Source organism: Vespula pensylvanica, chromosome 9 (genome assembly GCF_014466175.1).
Source record: "Vespula pensylvanica isolate Volc-1 chromosome 9, ASM1446617v1, whole genome shotgun sequence".
Lineage (NCBI taxonomy): Eukaryota > Metazoa > Arthropoda > Insecta > Hymenoptera > Vespidae > Vespula > Vespula pensylvanica.
Window position 1 is genome coordinate 4,071,704 of NC_057693.1, and position 8,971 is coordinate 4,080,674.

An 8,971-nucleotide genomic window follows, 5' to 3' on the forward strand; every position below is an offset into this window, starting at 1 on the left:
GTGAAAAGCGTTCCTCGCGTGAATTTCATTTTTTTCTTTCTTTTATTATTTCCTTCTTTTTTTCCTTCCTTTTTCTTTTTCTTTTTTCTTCCTTTCTTTCTTTTTTTTTTGTTTTCTTTTTTCTTTTTTTTATAGCAAGTTTTGAAAAACCGCAAAACTTGTGGAACGTGGAACGTTGTTGTTTATATATAAAAAGAATTGTTAAACTCGGTAGTAGACGTAAACGTAAATCGTATACCTTGTTATCATACGTTTTATAATCGTCTTAAATATTAGTATTTATTCGTAATATTGCAATGTTAAAAATACTATTATAAAGAAAATGAAAGCGTTCATAAAGCTTATATAAATATCCGTCATCTATAAGCTAGGTTGGCCGAGCGGTCTAAGGCGCCAGATTTAAGCTCTGGTTCCCAATCGGGAGCGTGGGTTCGAATCCCACACTTAGCAAATTTTTTTTTCTATTTTTTAGCAACTCTCATATAATTCATTTATTTAAATAAACAAGAAATATTAAAAGTACAGGTAGACAAATTTTTTTATGTTCTTTTTTTTTGTTTTTTTTCTTTAGATTTTTATGATCATCATACATGCACATAGCTATATGCACATGGGTATTCAAGTATACGGATGTTCGTTCAGTAATTAACGTCCAAACGATTCATTCAGACATATTAAACATTTCTCACTATAATTACTTTCCTAATACACTTATAAAATTACTACGAAGATACTTTTTGAATGAAATTTCCCGATTGATACGATTTCTTAACTAAACGAGGTGACATAAAATTTATGAATAAAAATGATGTTATCACGTACCGAGATAATACAATAACGTAATTCCGTTGAATGATATACTTATCGTTGTACAAAATTTCGTTGAAACAACGATAACGAGTTAGTTTGAAAAAACATTGACTCAAGAGACTACTTACAAGATCATCAAAACTACGTAAGCAGATATATAATTTCCATAACTATCTATACGTACATATCTACCTACATAATATATCTGTAGAAGATAATATATATGTATATATCCTATGCATAAGCACACTCGTACTGATTCATAAATAGATATAGATATAGTAGAGTTAGCTCGCTTGTGATTCGCGCACGAAGAGATCATTCGTAACGTTCGCGCGCGTTCAGGGATGGACAGCTCGACAGAAATCTCCGTGTCGAGTCTCTTTAACAAGACGGACGTGGCACGGCCATGGGGCCGTATTGTCGGACGATCTCCTTGCGTGAATCAAAGATATATTTCCTATCGGTGCGCGCCTTGGGTGGCTTCTCTTGTTCATCGCGACGTACATTAGCAGCTATCGTTCGTACGGACAGAGATCCGATCGGGATGTATCTTGGTGCTATCGCGACGTATCTGACAAGCATCGGACATCAAACCGACGTTGGAGGATCGTTACGAATCCTCTTCCCTTATCCTCGTTTCTCTCCCCTCTTCATTTCGACGGTGATCGTCTGCAATATGTATGCAGTATGTTCGATACGAACTACAAACTTTACCGATCGAATCGATGCTAAACGAAGAGGAAGAAAATAAAAGGAAACAATTATTTATTTCGCATAGGTATTGAGATTAGTAAAATTTGTTTGGAATTTGTTAAAGAGTTCGAGAGGTAGATAGATTTATAAGAAATAATACGCAAATATGGAAGAGAGAGAGAGAGAGAGAGAGAGAGAGAGAGATCGGTTCCATCCATCAATTATTTCCTATAGAAACGTAATCAACACACGAAGGAAGAAGGATGGCAGGAAGAAAAGAAGAGGATAAGAATATCGGTAGTGAGAGAAGGATAGTAAAAGAGAAGAGAGAGAGATAGAGAGAAAGATCGTATGTATCGCATGTATCGCGCGTGAGAAATATCGTAGAAGAGGATAAGAGGAATATCGTCTCGATGATGATGATTCGAGTGACAGGAGCAACGTGCTGACGTGACACACTTCGTGGTCACAGTGTACCGACGATTCGTTCCCTCAGTCTCTCTCTCTCTCTCTCTCTCTCTTTTTCTCAAGAGTGAGCACAACACCTGCGAGAGGACCAATCAGGCATAGGAGGTGAACGCGGTAATAAATCAACCTGCACCTTTCCACGTAAGGTAGACGTGTGGAGAGTCTACTACGGGCCCGTATATATGCGAGTTATTATTTATGGGCGTTCGTTAGCGCGGCAACAGTTCGGAAACGTGTCGAGCCAAGGCGTAGGTATTTAAAGAGGTTCCTATCGCGGCTTCTCGCCAAAGACGACGACGACGACGACGACGACGACGACGACGACGACAACAACGAAGAGGACGAGAACGACGACGACGACGACGAAGAGAACGGCGACGTCATCGATGTGCACCACACACATCTTGCCGTTCTTAAAATCTTTAAATAACGGCCCTCACCCTTGTCGGATATATTTATTATCCTATGCTCGACTTCCTGGTAGGTGGCTAAACCATGGAACAAACTATACCTCTGCAATACGATTTATTTCAAATTCGTTAGATTCTTTATATATATATATTTAGAAATATATATATATATATGTATGTATGTATGTATGTATATATGAAAGGAGAGAGAGAGAGAGAGAGAGGGTTAATAATATCCGATCGAACTTTCGAGAATACTCGTTCGGTGTGTATTATTCACCCTCTTGATACCCCCGAACCCAGTGGAGTCCAGATCAGTGATTCTATAAGCGAGATTGAAATAACATCCAATAGACGACGTTATCGATGTACCCTGGCCTCTTCAGCTATGGTAAAGGACTTTGCTCTTTCTCTCTCTATATCTCTCTCTTTCTCTATCTATCTTTCTATCTCTATATCTCTCTATGGTAGAAGCTAACGGAGACGACAAGGGGAGTAAAAGAGGATCGAAGGAGGGAAGGAAGGAAGGAAGGAAGGAACAGCACCGAGAGACGGATAGAGATTCGCCAATAGGAATTCCATACAATGCTAATTAAGAGAAGGGTTTATTCCCGGCCAAAGGGCACGAAAAGGAATTTGTAACACACGTGGATCACAATGGAAACGTTTATAGGACACAATGTCCCTTGTCCCGTGCAAGGGTTTCTTTCTCTCTTTCTCTCTCTCTCTCTTTCTCTCTTTCTCTCTCTCTTTCTTTTTCTCTTTCTCTCTTTCTCACTCTTCGTCTTCGTATCTTTCTCCCCTCCACAATTCGCCGGTTTCTTTCCTTTTTTCTATTCTCAAGTCTATCCGCGTATCCCAAAGTTATTCTTACGAGACACGCCTGATTCATGCAACAATACGAATCTCTTTTATCGCATCTTTCTCTCTCTCTCTCTCTCTCTCTCTTTTTATCCTATCTGGAGAAGCGTAACGGATGCACCTCCTTCTTTCGCACCTGAACTGGATCGACGTGATTATTAGAAAATATTTTCCTTGCATAATCGATCGACACCTGGAACGATACTCTCACATCGGCATTCGCCGATGATAATCGGAATAATAATTATTAAGAATAGATTCGAAGGCAAATCGTGCAACGTACTATCGAATTACTATGTAGGTAAGTAAGGTATACTACCTTATAATACATCTGCGAATCGTCGTCCATCGAAATTTACATTCTAAGTTCGTGAGAAAGAAAAAGAAAAGAATTGTGGGAATTTTGCGCGGACTAAAAAGAAGGGACTTATGAGAAATCGTCGGGTTTCTTTCTTTTTCTCTTTCTTTTTTTTTTTTATTTATTCTTCGATTCGATAGGAACAAGATTTTTCAGGAGCCCTCCGATTCTTGGGACGAAAGAGGAGTTATGATCGGTGGTATGGCGCACGAGATTTCAACGTGACTCTATTTCTTCCAAAGAAGAAAGAGAAAAAGAGATAGGGATAGAGAGAGAGAGAGAGAGAGAGAGAGAGAGAGAGAGAGAGAGAGAGAGATCTGTCAAGTCCATCACTCTAGAAAGAAAACGAGGAAAAAAGCGAGAAGAAATAAGGGTGTCGAAAGTCTCGAGGCGACCCCTCCGTTTCGTCGTCAGGAGTCCAAGAGTACGTGCATGTAAGAGGGGGAGAAAGAAAGAGAGAGAGAGAGAGAAAGAGAGAGAGAGAGAGAGAAAGATAGATAGATAGAGAGAGAGAGAGAGAAAGAGAGAAGGAGCTATGAAGGAGAGCGGTATACAAGTGTCAGGAACACGTGTAGCCTCGATGCTCCCGCACTCAAGCGCTACTACTTGAAGATGTCACAGCTACGAAATTGGTCTGGATACATGCACCTTATAAACTCAGAGAGTTATTTTCTTTCTCGTTATTATCGGTATCGTTAGAGACAAAACAATGGTCGAATCTGTAGAAACGACAAAGCTCTGTACCAATCTAACTACACGTACAATGTTAAATTAATAGAATCTCGAATTTGATTTTAGATCGGTCTAAACGAGTTTGTAGATCGTTGAAAATGATGAGAAATTTGTAGGCTCATAAAGAAGGAAGGAAGGAAGGAAGGAAGAAAGAGGAAGGATGAAATCGTGGTATTGTCATTTGGAGAGCCTCGAATTCCAATCTTGGTAATCGGTGTCGCGAGCAATCGCTTTACGACAAGGATATCAGCCGTCATCGTCGAGGGTAAATTAAATGTCGAGCTTAGGCGATTTACGTCGGCCGATGTAAAAGAGGAAGAAAGAAGAACGGGACTCGACGACTTCGACTCGATGAGGAATCCTCGGCCCACGGACCGGGGATGATGGTGGTGGTGGTGGTGATGATGGGGGTAGTGGTGGTAGTAGTGATGGTGTGGTGGTGGTTGATGGTGATAGTAGTGGTGGCTCTGGCTCTGCTTCGGAGTTCAATCAATCTCGAATGCAAATTCGCCAAAGCCGAGGACGGAAGAGGAGACAGCGAACAATCGTTTCCGATGGCATGCTCGAACGCTCGTATGAGAAAGAAAGAGAGAGAGAGAGAGAGAGAGAGAGTGAAGGGAGAAAATAAACTATGCCGTATCAAGGGGTGGGTGCCATCGACATCAACATCGTCGTCGTCGTAGTCGTCGTCGTCGTCGTCGTCGTCGTCGTCGTCCTCGTCGTTATCATCGTTGTCGTCGTCGTCGTAGTCGTTGAGTGGTTATCTTAATCAATGCGAACGAGGAATCTTCGTCGATGAACGAAAGCGCGAAGCCACGATAAAAGTAATCACGGTTTTATAGCGGTTAGTTGGAGAACGATAAGGGGGTGAGAGGAGATTGGTTAAAGGTGGGAGTGTGCCCGTAGGAACACCCTACCGAGAGTGCCCGACAAACATTTCTCCACTGGAAAAACGGATAATTATCCGATGTGCCTCGACTCGTCTATTTACATATCGACAATGCCCGTTTCGAACGGACGGATCGTTTCGAGTGGGATTTAAATTAAAATCTTGTTTGCGCCGATACTTAAATCTTACGATTCTCTTTCTCGCTCTCTTTCTCGTTTCATTTACAACATTCAACGGGGATACGCACATTAGATAGGTGGGTATCTGTGCTATATCTTTCTTTTTCTCTCTTTTATTTTTTCTTCACAACCAGGTACTAGAGATTATTTGAAATGGAATTTTATTTATTTGTTGGAAACAAATAGCAAAGAAAACAGGACGACTTTTATCTTCCTAGATTCGAATCCATTAGACATCGGTGACGGATTCTTCGAAAAAAAAGAAAAAAAGAAAAAGAAAAGAGAGAAAATTCTGAAAAAAGATCCATGTTCTTTCCGATATATTTATGTTAGGTACGACACACGATAGAACGTCGTCGTAGAATGAATAGAAAGTAGACGGAGCGGCTTATATTTGGCAATAGCAACGACGGCTCTGGGTCCGATCCAGAAGGGATGGAAAGCTGCTTTCTCCCAAGGGGATGTTGCTTTTAATAAGCTGCTACTCACCATTCATAATCTTTTTTCAATTTTCATTGACGCTCGTGTGGAGCTCGATGGTCACGGACCATTAGTCTCAAACTCATTGATGGGGATTTCTTTGACATGGAGTTTCTTCGGAACGCATTGCACCTGCATTAGTAGAACGAACTAAATTCCTTTTTACTAACGTCACACCACACCCATACACCCATACACCTACCCTATATTTCATTGTCTAACCATTATTGCTTTATTATTCGTAGAAGAAAAGCTGTAGAATAGAAAAGACGGGAAAAAGAAAGAGATAGAGAAAGAGAAAGAAAAAGAGACAGAAAGAGAGAGAAAAAAACGTTTTTCTAAGCTGAACGTAGCGTTGTCGTCCCACCAAGAAGGAATCACGAGTAGGTACTTGACTCCGCGTGACTTTGAAAAGTGCCGGACACTCGCATCCTTTCCATGAATCGTGTAGGATCCATTATGTCGTTGCAAAACGTTTTTCAGAGAAAACGTCCTCCGTCCGTCGTTGTCGGAGATAGAAAAGGCTGGAAGTCTCCTCTTTCTCTCTCTCTCTCTGTATATATATATATATATGTCTCACTCTCTCACTCTTTTACTTCGTCCACTGCTATCCATCTCCTTCCTCTCTCGCGACAGTGTGCGTGCGACAAAGGGCATTTCTCTACGGGCATTCGATGCATTGTGAAGCGGCATATTGTTGGCTGCGTTCACCGCACTGCCGAGACGAATTCTGAAAAACGTGGTCATTGTGCGTGTAGGTGGGGAAGACAGTGACATTGTTGGACGGCTTGTTACGAGAACCGGCACAATGCCGGAAGAAAGAGTGCAGTGCTGTGCCATTGACGACTTTAAAAGGGCAAAAGAGGGAGGAAGACGGAAGCTACCTTCCTAGTCTTGTCTAACTTATTTCAGAAAGAGAAGAGATTTTACGAGAAGGTCCAAGGATGTTCATAGTTCACGAAACCGTCATGGTTTAGGAAACGATCTACCATTCATAGAAGCACGAACGACGAACCATGAATGAAACATCGAATGGAAGAAAGCCGTGTAATAATTTCGCTCTCTTTCATAGGAGTTCTTTATCTCATTTTTTTTTTATTTTTTTCTTATTTTTTTCTTCTTCTTTTTTCTATTTCTCTTTCTTTCTTTCTTTCTTTTTTCTTTATTCTTTTTTCTTGCCTCTCCCTATCATTTCTCAATACGTTAGGTAAACATATTTTTTTACGCGATATTGTTAACTCCAAAGTGCTTTTTCTTGAAGAATGAACGGGGTATTCATTTTGGACGTTATAAAACTGTCGGACTGTTTATCGTATTTTTGAAAAATTACTTGAGCAATTTTTAACCAATTCACAACACAGGTTATATAAGTTCCAAAAATATCGATAACAAAAAATATCTATATGCATATTGTGTACGTATGTGTTGTATAAAATTATGTATTAAAGGGTTAATCGATCTTGTAACTTTATCTATTTAGCAAAATAACAAATGTAACATAAAGTATCTTAAGTTATACGATCTTGACGATAGCTCACATCTATAATTTTGACATTTAATTAGCATTAAAATAATATAGTTTATAGACTACTCAGTTATTATTAGAACGAATTTATTAATTTAACAACGTAAATCATTTCAATTGACAGTTCGATCGAATTAATCAAATGAACATTAGCGTTCGAAACGCGACATTTCTATTCACAATCTAATCGCAATAGCTATTCCCATATATTTAATATCGACATGGCTTGTAACGTCGGTACATATGGCGAATGGAATCGGTTCTAATCGGGTCGAATGGGCCGTAAATTAGGTGCGCTAAAAGCGACAGGCGATTACGAGTCAATCGATATCTTCTTTTCACGAAACACGCCCACCGATAAATAATCATTTATTACCATACCATTGGTGGTTTCTGTGAATCAATCGACATCGACGATTCACGACGAAGAGAAATAGTTCGAATTCGATCGATTTAAAAGGCACGTAGGTAACTAAATAGATAGATACCTATAGGTACGAATATGATACATATATTATATGTATATATGTCTTATCCTTGATACACGAGAAGGTACTGCGTGTCGAGCTTTAAAGTGTCTTGAAAAGCCGGTTTTAGAAGCCACGCCTTGAACGCGATCATGGCGATCACCATCCGAAAGGGTACCGATTGATTTCGCACGTTTCTCGTGCTTAGTTAATAATAAATCGTTCGAAAATCACGCCCAACGTTGAAGGAGACCGAGAACGAGCGAGAGAAAGAGAGAGAGAAAGAGAATGAAAGATGAATTCGGATGGAAATATCTAAGGGTGAGACTTCAACTAATATATAGATATGTATGTAAGCGTTTGTATAGGTAACCTATATCTAACATATAATATAATGCTCTTTATAAATTTGTTAATTCATTATATAAACGGTACCTAACGTATAGAATGGTGTAGACGTTAGAGAGAGAGAGAGAGAGAGAGAGAGAGAGAGAGAGAGAGAAAGAGAGAGAGTTATGAATTTTGAACGAGCCTATTCGTTAGATTATAAATAGGAATTTAGAAACGTCTTGATCGAATGCAAAACTCGATAGAGTTATTCCAATGAATTACTTTACGACATTACCAAACTCGTAAAGTAACAAACTGTATATAGTTAACCGTTAAGTTGTAACGATCGCTCAAAACGAAAAGTACATTCACGTAGTTCGAAGTTTGATTCGCGCTTAGATAAATACTATATCTATCTACATATATAAGTATCTACGTATCCTACATATGTGCATTACGAACCGCTAATCGCGACCACGAGGTGCGCAACTACGTCGGCCTTTTACGCGGTGGGGTACCATAAAATCATCGGGGAAATTGCCGCGGTATACGAACGATTTGACATCGTCTATTCGATGTGCCATTTTGGCGTCGCTTACACGGAGGCTCGGTCCAGTGTCATGCAAAACCGCGACACGAATCTCAAATCCCGATTCGATTGGCATTCATCGAAAATCGAGGGTCGACGATTGCGTGCTATGGGAGGATGGGAAAAGAGAGAGAGAGAGAGAGAGAGAAAGAGAGAGAGAGAGAGAGAGAGAGAAAG

General features: G+C 39.9%; 1 non-coding gene across 1 annotated transcript; it reads left to right on the forward strand.

Annotated features, from left to right (window-relative positions):
* Positions 1 to 366: 366 nt before the first annotated feature.
* On the forward strand, positions 367 to 450 carry Trnal-uaa. The gene has a single exon. It is a non-coding gene; the product is annotated as a tRNA-Leu (tRNA).
* The last annotated feature ends 8,521 nt before the right edge of the window (positions 451 to 8,971 follow it).